The sequence below is a fragment of the Triturus cristatus genome, chromosome 5_1, assembly GCF_964204655.1.
Source record: "Triturus cristatus chromosome 5_1, aTriCri1.1, whole genome shotgun sequence".
NCBI lineage: Eukaryota > Metazoa > Chordata > Amphibia > Caudata > Salamandridae > Triturus > Triturus cristatus.
In genome coordinates this window covers 937,986,415-938,012,606 of record NC_140587.1, presented here as the reverse complement: position 1 = coordinate 938,012,606, position 26,192 = coordinate 937,986,415, and the positions used below count along the sequence as shown (strand labels likewise).

Below are 26,192 nucleotides of genomic sequence, written 5' to 3'. Positions count from 1 at the left end.
TACGCCACTGGAGTCAAGCTATCCTGGCTGTTGACGGCTGATAGCCAGAAACCGGTCCTAGGATGCTTGATTCCGGTCCAGGGAAGACATGGCTTGGCAGTTCGGGCTGGACTGTTCCCATGAGGCACAGGGTCAAGACTGATTTGCATATGGACATGTCTGAACTGGGGTGGTGTAGTGGGCAAAAGAACGATGGATTTAACCCAGATCTCTTGACTGGGGGAGAATGTCTGCATTGTCAGCATTCCGTCCATCATTTGTTTGTTGTAACGCTTTTCGCCCTAAGTGGGATGGGTATGCCCAGACGTGGGTCCCGTGCTCACTACGCCACTGGAGTCAAGCTATCCTGGCTGATGACGGCTGATAGCCAGAAACCGGTCCTAGGATGCTTGATTCCGGTCCAGGGAAGACATGGCTTGGCAGTTCGGAATGGACTGTTCCCGTGAGGCACAGGGTCAAGACTGATTTGCATATGGACATGTCTGAACTGGGGTGGTGTAGTGGGCAAAAGAACGATGGATTTAACCCAGATCTCTTGACTGGGGGAGAATGTCTGCATTGTCAGCATTCCGTCCATCATTTGTTTGTTGTAACGCTTTTCGCCCTAAGTGGGATGGGTATGCCCAGACGTGGGTCCCGTGCTCACTACGCCACTGGAGTCAAGCTATCCTGGCTGATGACGGCTGATAGCCAGAAACCGGTCCTAGGATGCTTGATTCCGGTCCAGGGAAGACATGGCTTGGCAGTTCGGGCTGGACTGTTCCCATGAGGCACAGGGTCAAGACTGATTTGCATATGGACATGTCTGAACTGGGGTGGTGTAGTGGGCAAAAGAACAATGGATTTAACCCAGATCTCTTGACTGGGGGAGAATGTCTGCATTGTCAGCATTCCTTCCATCATTTGTTTGGTGTAACGCTTTTCGCCCTAAGTGGGATGGGTATGCCCAGACGTGGGTCCCGTGCGCACTACGCCACTGGAGTCAAGCTATCCTGGCTGATGACGGCTGATAGCCAGAAACCGGTCCTAGGATGCTTGATTCCGGTCCAGGGAAGACATGGCTTGGCAGTTCGGGCTGGACTGTTCCCATGAGGCACAGGGTCAAGACTGATTTGCATATGGACATGTCTGAACTGGGGTGGTGTAGTGGGCAAAAGAACGATGGATTTAACCCAGATCTCTTGACTGGGGGAGAATGTCTGCATTGTCAGCATTCCGTCCATCATTTGTTTGTTGTAACGCTTTTCGCCCTAAGTGGGATGGGTATGCCCAGACGTGGGTCCCGTGCTCACTACGCCACTGGAGTCAAGCTATCCTGGCTGATGACGGCTGATAGCCAGAAACCGGTCCTAGGATGCTTGATTCCGGTCCAGGGAAGACATGGCTTGGCAGTTCGGGCTGGACTGTTCCCATGAGGCACAGGGTCAAGACTGATTTGCATATGGCCATGTCTGAACTGGGGTGGTGTAGTGGGCAAAAGAACAATGGATTTAACCCAGATCTCTTGACTGGGGGAGAATGTCTGCATTGTCAGCATTCCTTCCATCATTTGTTTGGTGTAACGCTTTTCGCCCTAAGTGGGATGGGTATGCCCAGACGTGGGTCCCGTGCGCACTACGCCACTGGAGTCAAGCTATCCTGGCTGATGACGGCTGATAGCCAGAAACCGGTCCTAGGATGCTTGATTCCGGTCCAGGGAAGACATGGCTTGGCAGTTCGGGCTGGACTGTTCTCATGAGGCACAGGGTCAAGACTGATTTGCATATGGCCATGTCTGAACTGGGGTGGTGTAGTGGGCAAAAGAACGATGGATTTAACCCAGATCTCTTGACTGGGGGAGAATGTCTGCATTGTCAGCATTCCGTCCATCATTTGTTTGTTGTAACGCTTTTCGCCCTAAGTGGGATGGGTATGCCCAGACGTGGGTCCCGTGCTCACTACGCCACTGGAGTCAAGCTATCCTGGCTGATGACGGCTGATAGCCAGAAACCGGTCCTAGGATGCTTGATTTCGGTCCAGGGAAGACATGGCTTGGCAGTTTGGGCTGGACTGTTCCCATGAGGCACATGGTCAAGACTGATTTGCATATGGCCATGTCTGAACTGGGGTGGTGTAGTGGGCAAAAGAACGATGGATTTAACCCAGATCTCTTGACTGGGGGAGAATGTCTGCATTGTCAGCATTCCGTACATCATTTGTTTGTTGTAACGCTTTTCGCCCTAAGTGGGATGGGTATGCCCAGACGTGGGTCCCGTGCTCACTACGCCACTGGAGTCAAGCTATCCTGGCTGATGACGGCTGATAGCCAGAAACCGGTCCTAGGATGCTTGATTCCGGTCCAGGGAAGACATGGCTTGGCAGTTCGGGCTGGACTGTTCCCATGAGGCACAGGGTCAAGACTGATTTGCATATGGCCATGTCTGAACTGGGGTGGTGTAGTGGGCAAAAGAACGATGGATTTAACCCAGATCTCTTGACTGGGGGAGAATGTCTGCATTGTCAGCATTCCGTACATCATTTGTTTGTTGTAACGCTTTTCGCCCTAAGTGGGATGGGTATGCCCAGACGTGGGTCCCGTGCTCACTACGCCACTGGAGTCAAGCTATCCTGGCTGATGACGGCTGATAGCCAGAAACCGGTCCTAGGATGCTTGATTCCGGTCCAGGGAAGACATGGCTTGGCAGTTCGGGCTGGACTGTTCCCATGAGGCACAGGGTCAAGACTGATTTGCATATGGCCATGTCTGAACTGGGGTGGTGTAGTGGGCAAAAGAACGATGAATTTAACCCAGATCTCTTGACTGGGGGAGAATGTCTGCATTGTCAGCATTCCGTCCATCATTTGTTTGTTGTAACGCTTTTCGCCCTAAGTGGGATGGGTATGCCCAGACGTGGGTCCCGTGCTCACTACGCCACTGGAGTCAAGCTATCCTGGCTGATGACGGCTGATAGCCAGAAACCGGTCCTAGGATGCTTGATTCCGGTCCAGGGAAGACATGGCTTGGCAGTTCGGAATGGACTGTTCCCGTGAGGCACAGGGTCAAGACTGATTTGCATATGGACATGTCTGAACTGGGGTGGTGTAGTGGGCAAAAGAACGATGGATTTAACCCAGATCTCTTGACTGGGGGAGAATGTCTGCATTGTCAGCATTCCGTCCATCATTTGTTTGTTGTAACGCTTTTCGCCCTAAGTGGGATGGGTATGCCCAGACGTGGGTCCCGTGCTCACTACGCCACTGGAGTCAAGCTATCCTGGCTGATGACGGCTGATAGCCAGAAACCGGTCCTAGGATGCTTGATTCCGGTCCAGGGAAGACATGGCTTGGCAGTTCGGGCTGGACTGTTCCCATGAGGCACAGGGTCAAGACTGATTTGCATATGGACATGTCTGAACTGGGGTGGTGTAGTGGGCAAAAGAACAATGGATTTAACCCAGATCTCTTGACTGGGGGAGAATGTCTGCATTGTCAGCATTCCTTCCATCATTTGTTTGGTGTAACGCTTTTCGCCCTAAGTGGGATGGGTATGCCCAGACGTGGGTCCCGTGCGCACTACGCCACTGGAGTCAAGCTATCCTGGCTGATGACGGCTGATAGCCAGAAACCGGTCCTAGGATGCTTGATTCCGGTCCAGGGAAGACATGGCTTGGCAGTTCGGGCTGGACTGTTCCCATGAGGCACAGGGTCAAGACTGATTTGCATATGGACATGTCTGAACTGGGGTGGTGTAGTGGGCAAAAGAACGATGGATTTAACCCAGATCTCTTGACTGGGGGAGAATGTCTGCATTGTCAGCATTCCGTCCATCATTTGTTTGTTGTAACGCTTTTCGCCCTAAGTGGGATGGGTATGCCCAGACGTGGGTCCCGTGCTCACTACGCCACTGGAGTCAAGCTATCCTGGCTGATGACGGCTGATAGCCAGAAACCGGTCCTAGGATGCTTGATTCCGGTCCAGGGAAGACATGGCTTGGCAGTTCGGGCTGGACTGTTCCCATGAGGCACAGGGTCAAGACTGATTTGCATATGGCCATGTCTGAACTGGGGTGGTGTAGTGGGCAAAAGAACAATGGATTTAACCCAGATCTCTTGACTGGGGGAGAATGTCTGCATTGTCAGCATTCCTTCCATCATTTGTTTGGTGTAACGCTTTTCGCCCTAAGTGGGATGGGTATGCCCAGACGTGGGTCCCGTGCGCACTACGCCACTGGAGTCAAGCTATCCTGGCTGATGACGGCTGATAGCCAGAAACCGGTCCTAGGATGCTTGATTCCGGTCCAGGGAAGACATGGCTTGGCAGTTCGGGCTGGACTGTTCTCATGAGGCACAGGGTCAAGACTGATTTGCATATGGCCATGTCTGAACTGGGGTGGTGTAGTGGGCAAAAGAACGATGGATTTAACCCAGATCTCTTGACTGGGGGAGAATGTCTGCATTGTCAGCATTCCGTCCATCATTTGTTTGTTGTAACGCTTTTCGCCCTAAGTGGGATGGGTATGCCCAGACGTGGGTCCCGTGCTCACTACGCCACTGGAGTCAAGCTATCCTGGCTGATGACGGCTGATAGCCAGAAACCGGTCCTAGGATGCTTGATTTCGGTCCAGGGAAGACATGGCTTGGCAGTTTGGGCTGGACTGTTCCCATGAGGCACATGGTCAAGACTGATTTGCATATGGCCATGTCTGAACTGGGGTGGTGTAGTGGGCAAAAGAACGATGGATTTAACCCAGATCTCTTGACTGGGGGAGAATGTCTGCATTGTCAGCATTCCGTACATCATTTGTTTGTTGTAACGCTTTTCGCCCTAAGTGGGATGGGTATGCCCAGACGTGGGTCCCGTGCTCACTACGCCACTGGAGTCAAGCTATCCTGGCTGATGACGGCTGATAGCCAGAAACCGGTCCTAGGATGCTTGATTCCGGTCCAGGGAAGACATGGCTTGGCAGTTCGGACTGGACTGTTCCCATGAGGCACAGGGTCAAGACTGATTTGCATATGGCCATGTCTGAACTGGGGTGGTGTAGTGGGCAAAAGAACGATGGATTTAACCCAGATCTCTTGACTGGGGGAGAATGTCTGCATTGTCAGCATTCCGTCCATCATTTGTTTGTTGTAACGCTTTTCGCCCTAAGTGGGATGGGTATGCCCAGACGTGGGGTCCCGTGCTCACTACGCCACTGGAGTCAAGCTATCCTGGCTGATGACGGCTGATAGCCAGAAACCGGTCCTAGGATGCTTGATCGCGGTCCAGGGAAGACATGGCTTGGCAGTTCGGGCTGGACTGTTCCCATGAGGCACAGGGTCAAGACTGATTTGCATATGGCCATGTCTGAACTGGGGTGGTGTGGTGGGAAAAGAACGATGGATTTAACCCAGATCTCTTGACTGGGGGAGAATGTCTGCATTGTCAGCATTCCGTCCATCATTTGTTTGTTGTAAAAAAAAAAAAATCAACAAGCACCCTACTAGTCCAGATTGTTAATTCCCCTGCGAGCGCAGGGGTAGACTCTAATACCGCCATGCCCCATAAACCTGAAGAATGTTCACAACCTGAAGTAGCCTCTGCTGTTAAGTGTGGGCAAAAGGAATCCCAAAGCATGTGACCTGACTCCAACGCCCAGCACCACGCCGACTGCTCTTACACATCTTGTGCCTTAAACACATAGGGGCAGATTTACAAGCCCCTTGCGCCACTTTTGCGTCACTTTTAACATGGGAGAAGTGACGCAAAGGTGGCGCACGGGGTTTGTAAAATTGCCCCATACAGTGTACAAATAACATAATGTGACGAACGGACTCCAGTGGATCTAAAGACTAAAACTCGCCTCCATCTGGTTGTTCAAAACACCCCTGACTACCAAAAACTTGCAGAAGTATTCCCATTTTGACACGGTGACATCAGGATATATGAAGACATGTTTGATTAAATATAATAAACAACGCGGCGTGCATCACATTACATATTTGTGAGACACAACTTATTCCAACACAGCAGCCTGTGTTCCTTCCAAAAATATGTGCAGTTGAGAAGTACCGTACAGAGCACCAGCAGCGCTCCAAACTCCTAACAAACCAATTCCAAGAGAAACTATCACACCCGGTAGCTCCTCTTAAAAAGTGTTCGCAACGAGAATCCTCGAAAGCAGGCAGAGTGTTATAGTTTATTAATGGAAAGAAGAACACCATTTAACTATCACCTTACGTTATCCTTTCCCAGCAGTACTGAGCCGCGTCTTCCTTACATCAGGGAGTCCGCACTGTACCTCGGCTTGGCACACCTGTTGAACATATGCTCGCCTTAATGCCAAGGATAGACTGATTCACCTACCTCTCAGTCGCCAATCCTCCCTCGTTCGTGTGTAGGGGTGCTGATGCTGCGAGGCTGCGCCCTGGTCCTCTGCTGACAAAGACCACACCGAGCGGGCACCTGCCTCTCTCGCCTAACGGTCTGCTCTCCCTCCTGGTGCCACCCTCCGACTGAGAGGACGCTACCGCTACTCCGCGCGCACATTAAGGTTCCTCTTTTAATTTCACGCCCTTGGGTGACACATTATTATTTAAGATTTGTCGTCCAGGCTCTTCGCACGAACAGGCAATTGCCCGTCAATATTTTTAGTACCAAGTTTTAAAACATTGCGTTTAAAACCAGACCTTATCGACTCACCTCGGCATGGAGCCTCACCGGAGGGCAGCGATGGCCGGTGCTCCCTTTCGCCTGCTCAGAGTTGCTGCTGGCCAGCAGAGCGCCATGTTAGCCACCTCGGGGCAGGGTTATGTCCCCGCTCCACCTCCACCGGCGGGCATTTCCGGCGCTCAACCGGGGAGCGATGCGCCGGCGGCCAGGCGCCCGGTTCAGCTCGCGCTACGGTCCGTACGTAGAGGAACGCGAGCCTCCCCTCTCCCCGGCGGAGTTACAGAGGCTGCTGCAGAGGGAGGTGGGTGAGAGGGAGGAGGAGAGCTGCTGCCTGGCTCCTACGAGCTCCCCGAGAGGAGGAGGGCTGGCAACAGCTGTTTCCAAGTTACTTCTGACAGAAGGCAGGAGGGCTGCGCGCGCCTCTTCAGCTGATCTCTCAGGCATCCTCGCCCTCTCGGATATGTGTGTGGCTGTCCCTGGGCCCCAGGGGAGGCTGTTGTTTTTCGCTTTTACAGATAGATGATGCGGTCTCATGTTCTGGGTGTTGGCTCGGTTCAGCTCTACGGCACTCTCCTGAAACATTGGCTGCTGTTAGAATTTACTCCTGTGGATGCACCAGAAAAACGGTTAACTGAATAGCGCGCATCCAGTGTATACTGGGGGTAGGCAGATGTGTAGAATTCGTTCTTAAGGGATCATACATGTTTGGAAATGCAGTCGCGGCAGCGTCCGATTACGTGGCTTTAATACTCGTGTGTTTGCGGTTTGTAATGTATGAAGCTGAAGCAGCGGCGTCACTAGGGTTGGTGTCACCCAGTGCGGTAACTCATGGTGTCACCCATGCGGTCCGCAACCCCCTAGTGATGCCACTGCTCCCTCCCCTTAGAGACGATAGAGCCGTCCCACCAGGGGTGTCTCCCCTGAACCAGCACAGCAGGCCTTTCCCCACGCCTGGTCTTCTGGTGACAGCAGGCTGATCCCCTTAGATCCGACACACCTGTGCAAGAGAGGCGCCTGCCCCATTGCCTCGCTCGTGCCTCCGCGGAGACCGGGTCTACCTGCGCGTGCCAGCGCATCCCCTCCGACGGCGAGAGTCTGCCTGGCACACACCTCCCCCAGCTGAGACGTCGCACATTAGACCAGCTGTACCTGTGCCAACTGCTCTGTCCCGTCCCCATCCACTGGGTGTGTCTATGCCAGCAACCACTCCATAGACTGGTCTGTATGCCCCTACACCACAGTCCTCAGAACCCCAGGGCATCCCAGTGCCAACCAAACTGTCCTTTCCTCCAAAACGCGCCTCCGTCTGCCAGCAGGGCATGCATTCCCCACAGGCCCGGACTGACTGTCACTAAACTCGTCTCTTTTGCTCTGTTTTCGACAGCCTGGGTCGGGGCGGACCTGCCAACTCACAGCTACCTTTACCTGGATGGGCGAAGTGCCAGCCTAGCCACCCCTTCCCCAATGACAGTGTCTGCCTGTACCAGCACAGCACTGCGACACCATGACAGCTGTCACCACCACACACCTCCTCTGCCAGCACAAGTGCAACCACCTTCAAAGCACAGGCCTGCCGGTGCCTGCACATCTGCCCTCTCCATATATGGATGTGCCAATCCCATCACAGTCACCCCGCACCTAAGCGATGCTGCCACCTTGGCACACCAGCTGCACACTCGGGGCTATGTGTGCGCCTAAGTGTAATGTAAGCTTATTATACATTCCAGAAAGCACACATCCTTTAAGCACATACAAGGCAAATGTGGGCAGGCCCAAGAGAAGCCGTTCACTCTGGGATACGTGGTCGAGCCGGAAACGTGTCTGAGGCAGTCTAGGTCTGTCCTGCCTGTGAGGGGAGTCCAATGAAGTCGAACCCCGGTCTCCATGTCCTGACGGATTTGTCTTTCGAGTTTCACTTGTATTCCATGCACGGGCTGTGCCCGGGTGCCCCTGTGTCTGTGTGCCCCCGTAACCTCACATACCCCGTCTCACCCCCGCAGCCCCACCGGCTCACCTTGTCGATGAAGGACGCAAAGTTGTTGTTCAGGGTTTTGATCTGCTCCTTCTCCTGGGTCTGCACCTGCTGGATCTGGGGGTCCATCTCGTGGTTCAGGGCGGCCAGCAGGCTCTGGTTGACGCGGATGGCCGTGATGCCCCCTCCGGTGCTGCCCGAGTTGTAGCCCGTCCGATAGCCATGGCTGAACTTTCCGCCGCTGTAGCTGGAGCCCAGGGTGAAGGGAGTGGTGCTGGCCCGGGAGATGGCTGGGCCCCCGCCGCTGTACGAGATGCGTCAGGTGGATGGCCTAAAGGAAGTCAGTGGCTCCATTTCGAAAGCACGCCCCCAGTCCCCTGATGGTGTCGCGGTGTCACCCCATGTAATGGTGTCACCCGGTGCGGTCCGCACCCCCCGCACCCCCCTTGTGACGCCACTGAGCTGAAGAGATGTAAAACAAAATAGGTCTCGCTTTTGGGACCTTCTAAGTATTTAGTTATGCAGCACCAGGCGCGCAACACCCATTGGACTCACAGGGCTTCAGCCCCCCCCCCCCCCCCTCCCCGTCGTGTGTGGCAGCCCGAGATGAGACAGCTTCCCAGCGCACACACATCCACACCCGAGCACTTCACAGGTCTTTAAAAGACCATTTGCATGTTAATGAGGCCTCGCTGTTCTTTCACCCCTTCTAAGAGCCCCTGCAGTTCCACTCTGCCTATGGCTTAAAAGATTCAGCCCCCCCCCCCCCCCGAATTTTTTTTTTAGCCCCCCCCCCGAAATTTGGCTCTAGTTGCGCCTCTGTGCAGCACAATATCCTTGGTGCAACCACATCAACTGTTGCGTAGCTAAACACTTATAAGGTCCCAAAGGCGACACCTATTGGCTATGCCAATGCTTGGTGTGGTTGTGTGTGTGTGTGTGTGGTTGTGTGGGTATGGGTGTGGTTGTGGGTGTGTGTGTGGATGTGTGGTTGTGTGTGGTTGTGTGTGCATGTGGTTCTCTGTGTGGTTGTGTGTGTGGTTGTGGGTGCGGTTGTGGGTGTGTGTGGTTGTGTGTGTGTGTTTGTGGGTGGTTTTGTGTGTGGCTGTGTGTGTGGTTGTGTGTGTATGTGGTTGTGTGTGGTTGTGGGTGTGTGGGTGTGGTTGTGTGTGTGGTTGTGTGTGTGGTTGCGTGATTGTCGTTGTGTGTGTGTATGTGGTTGTGTGTGGTTGTGTGGGTGTGTTTGTGTGGTTGTGTGTGTGTGTGTGGTTGTGTCTGTGTGGTTGTGAGTGTGGTTGTGTGTGACAGTAATACTAAAAGCATCTCAAAATAAAGAAACACAAACATCGAGTTTGTGGAAGAGAAAGCACGTTGTAAGTCAAACGGGCGCAGCAAAGCATTAACACAACAACAAAACGAACAAGATCACTTAGCAAGACTGAGTGCTGATAATGGATACACACAGCCCATCATCTTAAGAGTTCGATTGCAGCCAATGTGCACTCAAACCTGCCCCCTCCTTGTGAGTTGCACCCCATATTTCATGAGTTGTAACTGCTGCACCCACCCTAGCGCTTTGAGATCTAAAGCGCTACATAGGTCTAATCGATTAACCAGTCGCCAACATGCTGTGCTTTTAAAGACAATGTGCCAAAAGTTTCCAGCTTCCTCATCATGTCCTCATGAAAGCGCCAACGAAAGGACTCCCTGAATGGTGCAACGGACATGAAGCAGCCACTGCGAACTTTGTCCAGTTTCACAGTAACATTTCCTTAATGTTCTTTAAGTCACAAAACAGTAATACTAAAAGCATCTCAAAATAAAGGAACGCAAACATCGAGTTTGTGGAAAGAGAAAGAACATTGTAAGTCAAACAGGTGCAGCAAATCATTAACACAAAATGTTCTTTGATGTTTGATGTTCTTTGAACGAGAACATAAAAGGGGCGCCGCGAAAGTGTTCGCGGGCGAAAGTGAAAGTGATTGCGGGCGCTTAATGAGGATGACGAGGTTTGCCAGCCTCTGCTCCTAAGCGCGCGCCCGCGCACATGCACTGTAGCTCTAGGCTGGCCATGGTAGCATTTTTTGAGCCCTCACAAAAAGTCTCGCCAGATCAGCGCATGCGCTGGGTCAGGCGAGACCTAAAAAGACAAAGCTTTTTAACAGCCCTTTTCAGCAGCAGGAAACTGCTGCAAAGATAGATAGACTGGCACCACTTGGCAGCCCAACACCGTACTCAGATGAGCCCCCCCCACTTAGCAAGAACATGTAAGGCCCGATCCCCCACTTCCACAAGAACTACCTAGCCCTGCCCAACAGTATAGCTTTGCCCCACAGTGTGGCCTGCCAGCGCAGCCTGCAGGAGTATCCCACCGTGTATACCAGGATCACACACTGCACCATGCCTGTGGCTCTCCCTTGCACCGCTGGCCTGGTGGTGACCAAGGGAAGACTGTAGGCTTTACTGATTTACAACAATCACGAGCAGGAAATCTTCAAAAGTTGTCACGCCTGTAGTTTTTAGGTCTTGCCTACCAGACTGCACAAGCTGTCTCAGTGGCGGCTGGTGAGTTTTGAAAGTGGGAGGGCGTATAAGTTGGGGGATGAGTGTTATATCGCGGGTGAGCAAACAAACAAGCCCAACTGAGAACATTTGAGATAATGAGTGGTAATAGAGAGATGGAAGGAAAGGATAGTGTGTGAAGGGGGCATTCTCAGGCAGCAAATACATGGTCATTCTGAGGAATAGTTCTACTGGGACCATAGAAGCAATCCAAACTAATGCAGTTCAACACAAAGGGCAGGAGATGGTATGTTGATCTCACTGCCGAAGTGCAAAAAGTAATCACGCATGCAGCACAGAGTGGAAGAATAACAACTTTTTAAAAATGTAAACAGGTCTCTCACAACACATTTTCATTCGCACGCAGTGCACTGCACAGATCTTGTACAGAACGATGCACATTGCCAGCCCCATCCTAGCACAGTTTGTGCTGTCAACCATGGTACAGAACTTTCAAACTCTTGCCCTGTGCACATAATCCACCAAGCTAACTTCCCAGGGTTGGTACCGCTCAACCTGCAGTAGGGTGCACAGAAGGTGTGTGACAGTGTGCATATTAATGGCAGTTATTATTATAGACAATTTGCACACTTTCCACTGTAGCGCAAAACTTAGAGGACACTTACCCAGTCAGCATAAGTCTAGAATTTGCCATGATGCCATGCCCGTTTTACAGTCTCTCATCCTCAAAGCTGCTATCTTGCTGCTCAGGATGTCCGACTCACTGATAACACCCTGCAGTGCCTCACGTTCAGCAGAAGACTAGATGCCTACGCATGCAGTCGCGGCCGGCATGATGTGGGGGGGGGGGGGGGGGTGAGAGGAAGGGGTCGCGCGGGTTTGTGGGGGGGGGGGGGGAGCGGCCCGGTAATAAAATAAATCTTACCTGCCCTGGCCGGGTCCTGCATTTTCCTGATGCCGCAGCTCTCCTCTGGCAGGAAGCTGCCACCCACAGGCAGCCTCCCTCCCCTCCGCCAATCACAATGCTGCCATTGCAGCGTTGTGATTGGTGCGGTGCAGACGCACAGCGCCCCATCCAGGAGCCTAATCGGAGGCCCTTTTCTCTACGTAGGCTGCATGCAGCCTACATAGAGAAAAGGGAGAGTGCGCATTACTGCTTTGGCTGGCCCCAGGCCGACTAAAGCATTCAGGGCCCAAAGCATTGGGCTAGCCACACCCCCCGCCCCCGCCCTCGAGCGGGACCGCCCACCCGCCCTCCCACAGCCAGGCACTTCTGCTTTCTCGCAGTGTGAGAAGCAGAAACATACAATGGTAGTTCTACCATTTTATGTTTCTGCCTTCTCGCTCTGCGATAAAGTAGTGGGGTAAAGCACCCACGCCCCAATGGGGGAGCCGCTCCTGAGCTGTCTGATTGCAAAGGACCTATTGTAAGTTCACCAAGAACTTATAGTGGGCTTACAGCCTGCCTTTGCTTATCATTGGCTGACTTTATTTCCACTTTCACAGTGGAGGCTGGCATTGGGGGTGGTGAGGGGGCGGCAACTCCCTCGGCCAATCCTAGGGCGGCTCTCACCAGCATAAGAGCAACCCTAGGATTGGTGGGAGAGGCCTCACTTGGCGCTCCACAGCGCTCTGGAGGCTTTGGCTTTCTCACAGCTGGGTTAGAAATGTTTAAAGTGCATGTGTGGCTGGCTGTCGCAATACAGCTGGACAAATAGACATGGGCACTTTAAACGGTGCCAGACCAGCCCACCCTCCTCCCTACTGAGTGACATGCTTCTGCCACTCAGCAGCGGCCAACCCCCGTCCGGACACTCGGGATGGGGCATGACAAATGAAATGGTAATAAATTACCATTTTATTTTTCATCTTTGGTGGGATTTTTATGTGGGGCAACGCTCCTCTGCTCAAACGCAGGAGCCGCCCCTGCACTCTCATTTGCTTATTTGTTATTCGTTAGCTTGCCTTCGTCTTCTTTTGTTTGGCCCTCCCCTGAAGCACATTCTCGTTACGATTTTTTGGGTTGTCTGACTTGTATTCTTCCACTTCTTACTTTTAGGGAACTACTTTTTTATTTGGTTAAGGACTCAATGAGAGTGCATGTGTTTTCCAGCTCTCTCCTCTTGTGCTTTTCCACCGGCTATCAATGTTGCTGTCTTTTTTATGTACTACTCTCTCTCCTGTGTGTGTCTCCTCCACCTACGCGGGTGGAAAAGCACAAGAGGAGAGAGCTGGAAAACACATGCACTGTCATTGACTCCTTTTCAGGTAAAACTTAAAAAAAAAAATCATCTCTGGTTGTCTTAATTGGATTTTGTCATTTTGATTTGGTTTATTTTATTTATTATATTCTACTCAATTTTTCTAAATTGGAATAGGAAATATATATTGTTTGGTGTTTTGAACTTATTCCTGCTTTGGAACTACACAAATACTTTGCATATTGTCCTAAGTTAAGGCTATCTGCTCAGTAACTTAGCAACCGTGGGGCTGAGCTCCGGTTAATTTTGTGACTTATGGGGTTCACCCATACAAGTTAATGTTATTATTCCTTGGAGTAGGTGAATGCCCACCCAGAATATTAATCCACTTTCTTGGAGGCCCTTTTACCTCTGCAAAGTCGGTTCTGACACTGCCAACTGAACACCAAGTACATGGACCCTCAGAATAATGGTGCTAGCCCTCAAAAATTTGCCAGGAAGGTATTGTGGGTAATAGAGACTCATAGTTCAACAGTTAACAAACAGCATGCAATAATAACTGTCCAATGTGCCTTGTTTCTGGCCTGGACCGGGGGACTCAGATTCCCAGCCTACCCCATACTTTAGAGAAAGGGTGAGGTTTGCTGCTTCCCCATTTACCTCCACAGCACTATAAAGCGCTTGCCATCATCCCGCAGGGTTGGCCACAGTGTGCCTTGTTGCTGGCCTGGACTGGGGGACTCTGATTCCCAGCTTGCACCATACCTCGGAGAAGGGGCCAGGTTTGCTGCTTCCCACTTTGCCGCCACAGCGCTATAAGGCACCTGTCATCATCTTGTGGCACAGGACACACCCGGGTAAAGCCCGGGCTAAGGGCTGGCCTGTCTTGTGACCGAAAGAGGCTGGGCCACCTCTCTAGGTCCGGCTTGTGGCTCCATGAGGTGACCTAGGGGGCAAATCACAATGGGTAAAAGAGAGATTGGGAACAGATCGGCAGCGGGCGACACAATTGACTCTTTTCTGGTTTGGGCGACTGGAATCCTTACTAAGAAAATCGAGCTAACAGAAAGGAGACTTTCCATGGAAGAGGTAAGGGGTTACGGCCCTCACCTGCACGTGGAGAGGCTGGGCAGGGCTCATATGTCATTGTAAAGTCTCATGGTTCGCCCATACGTCAAGAGGGTATGGACAATGTTAATGTTGAAGATGCCCATGTCGGTACCTCTTTACATATTGAATCCCCTGGCAGGAAAAAAAAGGAGGGGTGGTGAAGAAGACGGCTTTGCTTGGCAACAAAAGGGCTAATGTTGAACCAATCGGGGGTAGGCGTGTTATCCAAGATAGGCTCATTTCTGATGAAATTTGTAGTAGAGTCGAAAACATATTAAAAATCCTTCTAAAACCATTGCATGATCCCCTGGATGTCATAAAGCCTAGCCTGTCTAATCTGTCCAAAAGCAGTAAGGTTGACCATGCCATTGTTGTTCCCCCTCTTTTACATCCAGTCCTGCTAACATTGAGGAGGGCAGAAATAGGGGGATTTTTAAGTATCCTGGCACAGTGTCTCTTGAAACACAGGAGGAGCCACGAGGGCCCAGGCCAACCCCACAGGAAACGCAAAGTGGATCACTGCAACCCCAGCAGGGGAGGGAGCATATTGGGCCCAACCATAATGTCACGATTCTGATCAGTTCGAATTTATCAAGTCAGTGGGGGCGAAAACAAAGCTCACTGAACGGGCAGGCTGCACTACTAGATGCCCGTCGGACTTGATGCCCTTAGTGGCTGTCCTAGTGGGAGACCCACCTTTGAAAGAGGATATTTTGGAGTCAACCCCAGAGCCAATGCGTAAAGTCAAATTACTGAAGCACTGGAAAATGGTCCTGCCCTGTTCTTCCATAAAATTATAGTGAGACCAGTTGGTTGAGTCAGGTGTAAAGAAAAAAGCAACAAAGTGGTTTCCATAGTGATCAATTTGAGATACCCTGGGTACACAAGAGATTTAGTGCAAAGTATAATATACAGCCATAAATCCATTGCTGAGATTAAGACCGTTCCCCTGACATTTTTCTATCTGCCAAAACTCTTGCATTACACAAGGCAGCAGTGGAGTAACAAAACTTGACGGGACCCTTCTGCAAAGTACACAGTGGGGCTCACCCCAGCCTACCACCTATCACTTTGTACCACTGTCAAAAAATCTGGTATCTTTTGAATTGAAACTTCCAACATTTAATGAAATGCCTCTAAATTTTCTTGCTCAAAGTTCTATTAAGAAAGTGAGAAGCACTCTGAAAATGTAAGCTACACCATTTTTAAGCATTGTCAAGAGCAGATTATTTAACTGAGTCAGCAATCATACCAATTCTAAGGAGCGGTCATATTGTCTCAGGAACAGCTCATCACTGAAGAACAAAGAACAACTACATAGGGTCCGAATTCGAATTGACATTCGTGGAAAATAACTCGAAAATTTGAAAGACAAACCCAAACTTGCAATTTACAGACTCGATTGACAATATACACAAGGAGTACACAACATATAACTCAGTATCCTGCCAGCTCCAACAGAAATACGCTGGTATGAATTATCTCCATGCCACACACTTGCATCTGTCAGTGGTTGTGCATGATAATAACCACCCTAGTGTATTTAAAATGAACTGAGGAAGCAATGACAGCCATCATGGCTTTCTTAAAGCACGACAAAAACAGGCAGGCAAACAAGGCCGGGGATGAAAATTGCTTGGATGCTTCAGAACATTGATGCAGATGTTTGTCTGTTTGTATTTATCATGCCTGCAGTGTAAATAATGCCAATTACAAGATTTAATTTTTAGGAGACAACGGTCCCTTTCAAGGCAAATCCATATAGATAATCACAATACTTGAATCAAGATCGGGTCTATTCATGTCCGGATGGACGGTATTTAGAATTCATTTACACACATATAAAGCAAGACAATACACAAACAATAAGTGAGAATTAATTTTGCTATACAGCAACTTCCTAGGCATTTGCTTGATTGCTTAGTCCTGATGATGATCCCATAACCGTTGTTGGGGATCAAAACGTCGTTGACAATTACATCTTAACTCTAAACTGCAAATTAAGAATTAAGTGGAGTATAAGATGTCTGTGTTATTGTGACTACTGTTAATTTGTATCTTCACTGAGAGTCACTTTTAAGTCACTTGCCTGTGGTAAGGAAATCAGCTGATTTCCAAATACCCTGTCAAATCCTGCTCACTTACTGTTTGTGTATTGTCTTGCTTTATATGTGTGTAAATAAATTCTAAATACCGTCCATCCGGACATGAATAGACCCGATCTTGATTCAAGTATTGTGGTTATCCATATTGATTCTCCTTGAAAGGGACCGCTGTCTCCTAAAAATTACTATTACCCTTGGTCCCTCCCGACTATAAGGGTACCCTTGTTTCTTTTTCTGTAACTACAAGATTTAAGGTACACATAATACAGACAAGTGCAAACAACACCAATAATAACGCATCATGTGGAATAAAAACAAACCTTACTAGCAAGTACCTAAAGACAGAATCTATACTAATTGTAGTTGGTGAAGCAACAGAAAAAATGCAAATACTTTCGAAGTGTTTAATAAAACAATCACCAGTCCAGCAATTTACAAAAATCAAGTGTGTTTTGTAAAACAATTCCCTTTTCTTCTTGCATCAAGGTGAAAATACTTTCAAAGTGCATGATAAAAACAAGCCCAGCAGTATGCAATAATGAAGCAAGGGCAGTCAAACAATTCCCCCTTTGGTTTGTGCATAAAGGTGCAAATATGTCAAAGTGACTTATCAAACAAAAACAGGTGTAACAGCTTACAAAATTCAAACCAGTTTAATCAAACTATGACCCTTTGGTTTGTGCACAAAGCTCCAAAAAGTGACTTTCAAAACCATAACGAGTACAGAAGGCAGCAGAATACAAAAATAAATCCAGTTTAGTCAAGCTATGCCCCTTTTGTTTGTGCATTAAGGTACAAATATTCACAGTGAATGGCAACACAATAACAAGTTCAGCGGCATAAAAATCAAACCTGTACGCAAATAATTCCCTTTTTGAAGGCACAAATATTTCAAAGTAACTGGTGAAACAACAGGTTCAGCGCAGCATAATCAAACCAGTTTAAACAAACAATTCCCTTTTTGAAGGTGCAAACATTTTAAAGTGACTGGTGACACAACAAGTTCAGCAGCATAAAAATCAAACCGCATATGCGAGCTCCTGGTTTGATCTAAACATTTATGGATGTTGCATGAAACATAAAGACAACATTTCTATGCAAAATGCATGTAAGAGACTCTCACACATTACCCACATTAAGAATAAATTCAATGAAAATGGTGTTTAAAACTATCTGTTTATGATTCAAGGTCATCAGGGCAAGACTCTGTGAGTCTGCAGAACAGAGCTGGTTCTATCAGGGAGCCCCCTAGAAGGCTGGTGCCTTGGGCTGGAGCCCACTGTGCCCATGCTTTAAAATGGTTCTGAATGTGCCTGAAAAGAAGACTCGCCCTCTCCCTGCAGCACATTTCTGCCATGTGGCCAGTAACTGGGCCATGCACAGGAAAAGCAGCCTGCCCTGTGCTACTATGTGTTCATGATATTAATAGGGGAGGCAGGAGGGGCGGGTAATGAGGCATCAATAATACCATCGCTGGCCTGGTACACTCCACAGATAACAAATGGAAGGTTGTCACTTGCACCCCAAGAAGTGCAAATCAATGATCCTGAAAGTAAACACATTTTTTGAAAAAATGAATCAAGCTAGAGCGTGCTGCACGGTGTCAGAGGGCTGCCAGTCCCTCGTGTAACATGAAAGTGTCTTGTGATTCAAGATGGTAGTCTGGAATGAACCATGTGCACAGCTAAAGAAAAATATACTTACTCTACCAGCCTTTTGGCAAATGTTAGCACAATTTCATGCAACATATAACAAAACCAATGGTCTCACGTTGATATCTCCATTAGTTTTCATTAGTTTTCAAATAAAACAAGGATTTAAACATCATTCAATGTATACAAGTACAATTATCATTGCTTCATGATAATCAAAACATGAAAAACGTTTCACAATCATAACATTATGACGATGTGAACACAGAGAGTGGCGATTGATAACCTTCCACCCAATGCATTTCGGGACCTCGTGTCCCTTCCTCAGGGGCCATGCAAATAGCAAGAAAAGCCAGTATCCTGCAAAACGACAATTTGCTGCGAACTCCTTTTACACGAAGACAAGATAGTAGACTGCATAAAATGCGGGCCACCTGGACGTACGCCAAAAGTTCCTCAAACGGTCCTCTCGCGACTGCGGGTAAAACGATACTGCTACGATAAGCCCTTGTAGAGACAACGAGCACTGGTGTAGGTATATGACTAGCATAGAATGCATGAGATGTAACTCAGGTGACTGTAGACTGAGTGACACATTTTGTCCTACTTCAGCAACGGTAGTGAGGTTTTTCTGTCTATCTTTTTCTCAGATGGGACCAAAGTGAGAAGTGATACTTGCCTTACTCATCCTTTGAGTGACCACACAGGACTACCCCTTCTGGTTAAAGATATAGACTTCATCAACATCCTCTGCTCAACAGATGTGAAGTCACTCAGTGGGAAAAGGCATCGCTGTATCTACGTGCTGACACAAGTCTTGTGGTGATCATATTCTTCCCTTAAGGCAAGCACTTCTTTCCATTAGCCACAAAGCACAAAAACCCTTGGTTGCACAAACCTTAGTACTCTCCACTTTGCACACTGCGACAAGTAAAATTGCTACAGTCCCTTCCTGGCTGAGGATTCACTGTAGGAGAATTGAGAAGTCATCAGCTAAACAAATGTTGAGTCACACCTTTTTCTGCCCTGTTACTTAGGTGGCTTAATGTCTAACCGTCTTGGAATACTGACCCCACCATGTCGAACCTTGCACAGGGTTCATGGGTGCTGCCACCTCTAAAAACTTCACATCAAGTAAATCTGGAAGGGTGTCTTCACAGCTGTAACCAAAAGCATGTTCCTATGCTGTACCACCGAGGGCCTCATTACCAGTGATCAGGATTATCGGCCGATAACTCCCCACTACCCCTCCTCCCCAGAATTACTGATACTGGTGTTTTCAGTAAATTACCCAGGCTATTCCTCAGTCGCTCCTGGAGTTTCACTCAGAAATGTCATCCGTTTTTGGCAGCTAGACCTCCCATAGGAAATATTGTAGTTCTAGAGTAAATCCAAAGTGCTGGACAGAGGTGATAACAAAAGATACTGGCCACAATGAAGCTTCCTCAGTACTCATAACGGGTTAGTGCTCAATGTTTTTCCCCTGCTCCTCCATCTCTTTCACATAGACACACCTCCAATCTACCAGCGAGAGAGTCCCCCGACACTTAAGAATCTCTGATTGTGAGGGATCATTTTACAGCAGTACCCTTCTTTTTCTGGATGCTTCTGGCTTTTTTTGTTTCTAAAGTATCAAGTTTTTACTGATCAAGAAGATCAGCTGTAAGATCTCTTCAGCATTTGCCTCTTTAATTAATTTTGCAAACCTTTCCTTTTCTCTGCCAGTGGACATTCTCAAAGAAGCCCTCATCCAAAGCCTTGGTTGATGAGTGTGTAGAGGTCTTAGAGGCACTGCAAAATGTACAAGGTCAGTTTACACCTCGTTGCACATTCTTCTTTAGAGTACTATGCAGAAAGAAACCAGAGGAAAATATGAGACACCAGCTTAGTATGGACATATTTTAGCATAAGGGGCTCTGTTTTGTCTTTGGCCTCTTAGCTTTGAGGGCTGTAGAACAAGCTCAATTCAATGTACCGCATTTTCATAATTAAGATTTGATTTTCTCCTAGTTCTCCTTGTCAAGGTCTTTGTGACAACCCATGACATGTCATCACCTGGTATCGTCTCATGAGCTAGTTCTAGCTGAGCACTCTCCTGATACCCATATAGGGTGACCCCTGAACTTGCACATGTTAAACCTGAGAAAGATGGCAGGCCCCCATCCAGGAAGAAAGCCTGAACTCAAAGCAGGGCCAGAGGATTTCTCGTTATTCTGGAGTGAAGACATTGTTTGCTTGTTTTTATACAATGTGCAAGCGATTAAATAGAATTTCCTCAAATAACGGGGCACTCTCCCGTGTTTTAAACAGGCCCAATACCTCCTGCATCTGCGATACTCAAATTTAAACTATCTTCAACACGTATTTGATGTGCTGCTAATATTTCCTTGTGTGCTTAATATGTGTATCTCACATGACATGACACAATATTTGAAAGGGATCATTCATGCTACAAATACCATTTTACTATTTTTAGATCAGCCTTGTTTGGAGTTTGGCAAATGGGATACTATATCACAAGTGCGGCCGATGTCTCGTCCACAGTCTTACAAGTGTGTTATAGCCTATGGCATTTGTAATACAATGGATGGGATATTCATCTTGTTTTGACGGAGTATTCTGTAGACCAAACTTTAAATAAGGCCCAAAGTAATTTCAGTTCCATTACAAGACAAATTCTATGTTCTTGTAGTCTTTTTAAGCATTTTGATTGGGGAAAAGATATCACTTCACCCATGTGTGAATACAGGAAGGCATCTACTTGGGACTTGTAAACATGCTGAAGACACTATTGTTCCTCTGTGTTGAACACATGGATCTCAAGCAGGTGAAAACACAAATATGTGTTACATTCTCCCTGTTCTTAGAGGACAAGCCTATAACCAATTTAAAGTGAGTGGACTTTGGTGGGTATTGGAAAGCCCTATGGCAGGTGTGAGTTACAGAGCCAACAACAGGGGCCTGATGTCATCTCACAATTACGATACACACAGTGAAACTCTGTTATTCCACACTTTAGTCCTCCTCACTCAATAGTCTGGAAGGCCATTGATGCACAAACACATGCTATGTCTGTGTGCATGCAAGCAGAAGCAAACATTTAAGCACTCTATGAAATGTAATAAGAAAGTAGTAAATGAAGTGATACTGGTACCGGTAGGAAAGCCAATAAGACTGGTCTTGGATGCCAGTTTTTTAGCATTGTTAATGCTTGTTTTGTCATGTGTTTTCAAGAATGTTGCTGTAGGATTAGCTGCTATGCCCTCTCCAATATATATAAAAACATTTTGGTTAAAAGTAAAAACACATTTTACTCTAAAAAAACACGCTTTTGCAGTCCCTGGCAGTGAAGAGAACTACTTGGTGTGCAAATGTGCTTCTTGTGAAAGCAGAATGCTGTCACTCAAAAGGAAGTTAGCCAGTGCAGAAGTGGTCTGACCTACAGCCCCATGTTGTATGCTATAGCGGGCGGAAGGAAACTGTGAATGGCACAACCACTGGGGGATAAGTACAACCGTCTATATCTTTGCCTTAGAAAAAGTTGTGGATCACTTCGAGAGCTTTGAAGTACTCCCTTTACACGAAAGCGACCATCTTCCAATCCATACAATTTTCAACCTTAGCTCATCCAAACATGAAAGTTATAAGACATTGGGCAAATCTCTTCACAACAAATCTGCATTTTTAATCCAGAGAATAAAATGGGCCCGGCCTGTCTGCAGAAATCAATAGAATGGAAAACTACCACTGGCCCGTCCCTGTGGGCCCAAAGTGGTGAACATTTATTTACCCATTGGGAATCCATAATCAGGGGCAGCCATAAATCACTGGACTCTGTCGCAAAAACCTCTTCATTCTGATTAGCTCACAGAATGTTCACAGGCTGACTAAAGCAAGCTACAAAACCCATAATCAATAAATCAAAGCTGTTTTGCAACAGGAACTAAGGGGTGCAAGAAAACAACATAACCAATTGGTATGGCTGGTAGAAAACCAGCAGTGGGACAAGGAGTTGCAATACGTATACTCACTTATGAGCAAGTGTAATAGGGCCGACTTATGGAGGCATATCAAAAAAAAAAGATGCCAGAACGACAGCAAATCTAATGCCTTTGACAAAGCCACGTGGACCCTGCATGTAAAAAAAAAAAACTACACGTAGTCGAACAACCGAGTGCTTTCTCATCCGAAATTCTATATTCTGCAGATGATCTAAAAGGATGCGACCCAAAGTACACGACTAACTTCATTCAAAAAGCAGTACGCAAAATGAGAGCATCAGGGGCGCCAGGCCCAAACAGGCTCTCAGCTCAACTGTTCAAAGACGACCTAGCACTGTGGCCTGCAATACTTACTCCACTGTTCTGCACGTTTTCATTCCTACCAAGTTCCTGATAGTTCCAGAGGTTCAACTGCGTCCAATTTTTAAAAAGGGCAATAGACAGAATCCTACCAATGACTGCATGATTGCCCTGTTGGACAATGAGGCCAAGATATATGCCTCTGCCATTTTAAAAGATATTGAGTCATGGGCAATAGCCAATGTGATAAATCCATTTTACCAAACAGTATTCAGATTAAATTCCTCCACACTGGTTAATATAGTCACTCTGTCCTTCCTCATCCATCAGGTGAACAACCAGAAGTCATTAGCTCTTTATGCATGCTTTGTCAAATACACCTCAGCATTTAATCTGGTAGACAGGAGCAATCTATGGAACACACTCCATATGTGGGCATTCCTAGCAACCCGCCTAATGCCATCATATCGCTGTACACATCAACTTGGGTGAGGGTAAAGCTGTTAGACACCACGCTAACCAGGAAGATCAACACAAATCAAGGGCTAAAGCAAGGATGCACCTTTGCTCCAATACTATTTAATCTATACACAGCAAAAAATGTCCTTGACCTTAAACAACCCCAATTTAATTCCTTCAAAGATAGGAAAAGCCAAGATCACGATATTGCAGTATGCAGACGACATTGTTTTGCTTGACCACTCCAAAATAGGGATCCAGAGAGCCCTAAATTCATACAACATGGCAAACAAAATGATTGTAAACGCCTCAAAAATAAAGGTGATATCCTTCGGGGGGGGATGCGCAAGCTATCAAATTTTTACTCGTCCCTTGGCCCCTTGAAAATAACAGGCGCAAAATCGTACAACTATCTGGGCATCAAGCTCTCGACAAACGGTGGCCCCATAAGACACTCGAGCCATCTCAACGATAAGGTTTCAGTAATTACCACCAGGCTCTGTCAACTGAATGCCGCCCTCGAAAGCCCGACTTCAGTCCCAATTGGAAAAGTGCTTGGGTCCGTCCTACCATCCGCAATTACTTATGGCAGTGAGGCCAGGGGATCTCTGGTGAGACTTGAATTTGGACTAGAAGGTCTAACGTGGGCCAACATGGGGGCCTTTCTAAAATACTATCACTGATGCATCTCGGCCACGCCTTACACCTCGAAGCCGGTCCTCCAAAACATATTTAAAACCCTCCAAATAGACCTGACAGTACAAAACACTTTATCGCTCATGCACACTGCAGTGAAAAATATACAGAAAAAAAGATAAAACGCCTCTCAAAGACTGCAGATATGGAAAAATTCAAGTCCACTCCATCATTAAATGCCCTGGCAACCTCGTATGATAACGATCGTCATGCTGGCCTGCAGCCACACCATATCCTAATGTGCAATCGGGAAAGGGTGTCTTACCCAAATACTGGCTGCAAGAATGCTGGCATTACAAATTAAAGACTGTAATCCATATTGGCCGCTCCTTTCCAACATTGTTAAGTGCAGGATGTGCGGCTCCAAATCTGAAACTTTGATGCACTTACTATGTTGCTGCCTGACGCTACTCCATTTTAGGCGGTCACTATTAAAGCAACTCTTTTTAACTCATGGCATAAGGACTTGTAACAAAGCCACAAACTGGATTTTTAGCACCAAGGCCCCTTCCGAATTGGCAAGACTAGGCAAATACTGTAAAGCGGTGCAGGACCTTCTTAAAAAAATCCCCCAAAATTCAGAGAAGACCGCCGACTGCAGACTTTTTTTTAATAAACGCTTAACTCTTTAACACACATTTTCGAACTGTGGACCACATGCACTCTGCAATTTGGCTTACCTGCAATTGACTTTAAATAATCACACGTCAGATGGTTTTATAATATTCTGCTCCTATTTGTTTCTTTCCTTTGCATAACATGTCTCTTTTAAATGTTTACATTGTTATGGTTTTAATTAACCATACATAAAATGTCTTACTTGTGGCACAGCCACAGACCAATGGCTGTAGAGGGCTAACTAAAAGCCCCTATAAGTAAGCATATTATGTGAATAATGTTATTAAAATCAAAGGTCTTGACTAATGCCTGACCTAAAAATACACAGGTGTTGTGCACTAAGGGTAGTCCTCAACTGGGAAGGAAGTTCAGTGTTCCAGGGCACCAGGCACATCCTGGTCCTCCACCGTGTTTCCATACTCCTGCCCCCGGCAGATGGACTTGCCAACTGAGGGCAAGTCTGTGTTTCCCCAAACACAATGTGTGTTGGCGCATGTCCTGGACTCCATTACTGCATATGGGGCCATACTCTGATGTGTGAGAGGTGCAGGGGCATTTTTCTGCAATTGTCAAACAGTAGCATGGTGCACCGTTACTGTAATACAAACAAAGGAACTGCTGAAAGCAAAATCCATTGTGGTGCAATAATTCCACTCTCATGGCAAAGTATAGCAGCCAGTACCATACAATCTGATTTATGTAAAATTTACACTTTCATGATAAAGTTTATTATTAACGGGAGCCAAAACTGCTTATAGGCTTTAGCATACACATAGACTTCTAGTAACATCAAATCTGACCGAGCCACATTTTCCCCTGTATTGATGATGGGTTGCATCAGTCCATATTTGCATGAGCCGGAGGTATTCACCTACAGACTCTAATCTATGTAGGCCTAAGTAATATCAATACCCCTAGTGAAAGCATAAGGTAAATAAAATGCCCTGCCAGCACAAGTGCATATCAACTTCCTGCACTATATTTCCAAATGCTCTCTAAACTCTTATATGTGAGGAGTCATCAGGAAGGAAGTCCAGTAGACCTTGTGCAGTCTGCAGTCCTGTAACCTTTTGAGTTTTCCTCTTCTGTTTTCCCAAGTTTTGTGAATTTGTCAGCCAAGGTCTCTAACCCGCCGAACCCTAAGCTGCCATTTCCATGGTGCTATTTGTCACAGTTAGGCTCTGGCTGGATGACGAGTACACAAATGCTCCTTCATTCATCATCTCAGAGAGAAACCTCTCTGGTGAGTCATGGGTGACCAGAGGATTAGAAAGTACATGAATCTGGCTTTGGCCCGATCGCCCCTATTACCAGAATGTTGAAGGAAGCATCACTGCTGACTGGAAATCTGGAATCCTACCCAGACTCCAGAACCCAGATATCTACTCTCCATTGGGCTCTGACCACCAGAAAAGCATGATGTTGTAATTTACTTTGCCTATGTGTTGGTTTTCCATGCCTTTAAAGAATGCCAGCTCGAGCCTGGAATTTCAAGGTCTCCATGGGAATGTCAGAGATGAGTCATTCCATGGCTGGCTGGCGAGCTGAGTAGTCGGTGGTTCTGTCTACGAATAAAGGATCTTAAAAACCTACACAGAATCAGTAATTTAATACTGGCGACGAGCACCTGATTGGGGACAGGTATTGCGAACCACCGATTTCCTTATTCACGAAGAATCGGACCCACTACAAAGAAAAAAGGATTTATGACTTGTTATGAAGTTGTTTTCCTGCTTTCTACATTGAGGAACATTGGATTTAATAATTGACATCAAGATGAGGCACACCGACGTACAAGAATAATCCTCGTAAGTAACTTTATCAAAAATCAGCAGAGTCAACCATTAATTCAAACTCGCAAGCTTTCCTCGTGGCTGGAGACACAGCGTTCTACTTGCTCCTTGTGGCTCCTCTGTTCAGGT

The 26,192-nt window shown here is 47.5% G+C and overlaps 1 protein-coding gene across 8 annotated transcripts in view; it reads right to left on the bottom strand.

The window, feature by feature from the left end:
- RIPOR2 (RHO family interacting cell polarization regulator 2) overlaps window positions 1-26,192 on the bottom strand; it is a 497,105-nt gene that overhangs the window by 376,816 nt on the left and 94,097 nt on the right. The window contains exon 1 of one of the 8 annotated variants that reach the window (XM_085605984.1): window positions 6,664-7,035. The exons of 6 other annotated variants lie outside the window; for them this stretch is intronic. The gene's annotated coding sequence lies outside the window, so the exon portion shown is untranslated. Of the gene's footprint in view, window positions 1-6,327; window positions 6,606-6,663; window positions 7,036-26,192 lie in introns of those variants that run through there. One more of the 8 variants, XM_085605985.1, reaches the window with a different exon arrangement.